General features: G+C 41.2%; 1 pseudogene; it reads right to left on the bottom strand.

Annotated features, from left to right (window-relative positions):
* Positions 1-595, bottom strand: part of LOC149170740 (25S ribosomal RNA) — a 3016-nt pseudogene extending 2421 nt beyond the window's left edge.
* Between the last annotated feature and the right edge of the window lie 564 nt (positions 596-1159).

Raw genomic sequence — 1159 nt, 5'->3', positions numbered from 1 at the left:
TCCTTTCCCTCAGAGGGGGAAGCAAGAAATTTCTTAGACTGATTATTCGCATTAGATTTCTTTCTATTGCACTCCCTTTCCTAGGGTTCTTTTCGCCTTTCCCTCACGGTACTTGTATGCTATCAGTCATTGAGTAATACTTGGGCTTAGAGGGTGGTCCCCCTTTCTCACTACGAAGCAATCCTAATTCAAACATGTTGCGTTTTACTTACAGAATCGAACCATGGGACTCTCTATAGGGCTATCACCTTCTTTGGCCAGATCTTCCAACCTTTTCATTCACAATTTTGCCTACCTCTCCCTCTCCCCCTCCCTTATGGTCAAACAAATAAAGTTCCTTATGGAACCTTATTTCCTAAATCAAAGGGAAAAGATCGCATGCCTCGTTCTTCCATCATCCAATGAACTAAAATGAATCATGGAGAGAAGGCAAGGCGAGGAAAATGAGAGCAAGATCGAAACGAAAACCTCCGCTGCTTAGTATTTTCCCAATCCACTTTTGCTCGCCACTACTAACAGGATCTTGATTGATTCCCCTTCCCATATCTACTTAGATGTTTCAATTCTCTAAGTCTTTCAAGTCCAAGGAGAGTGAACTAGCCACAGGGCTTGGATACGGTTTCCTGATCGGAGATCCATGGATCATGGATGGTATCTCCCCACGACCTTTCGCCTTTGGAAGCGTCCTTCCCTCTTAATGCCCAGGCATCCATCTGATGCATTCTTTTCGATACAACAAGCATTGAACCTGCTTCACACCACACCAAATTCGCATCAATCGATCAATCACTCAGGACCTTTTCCTTATACATGATTCCAGTTATGACTCGATATATGTCGAGTATTCTTTGATTTCTTCTCTCTCTCTAGTGACCGAAATCAATCTCATTATATATATCATTATGCATGAATGACTCGATATATGTCATTTTGCAAGTAATTAGATCAATCTCGCGAACCTCTGCCATGCCTTCCAATCATGACTCGATAGCAGTGATTACACCAGAATATGGTGCTATTATATATGTCATTACACTTTATTATCAATGCATATATTATATATGTCATTATGGAAGTGATGTGGTCATTTTGACCCTAAAACATGGTTCTCTCAAGCACCCCAGTATACTTTACTTATTCACCTGTGTCGATTTGGGAT

The sequence above is a fragment of the Pinus tabuliformis genome, chromosome 4_2 (assembly GCF_031772625.1).
Source record: "Pinus tabuliformis cultivar Carrire ecotype Pingquan chromosome 4_2, CPIR1, whole genome shotgun sequence".
Classification (NCBI taxonomy): domain Eukaryota; kingdom Viridiplantae; phylum Streptophyta; class Pinopsida; order Pinales; family Pinaceae; genus Pinus; species Pinus tabuliformis.
The sequence above is the reverse complement of the archived record's forward strand: the minus strand, read 5'-3'. Positions and strand labels throughout refer to the sequence as shown.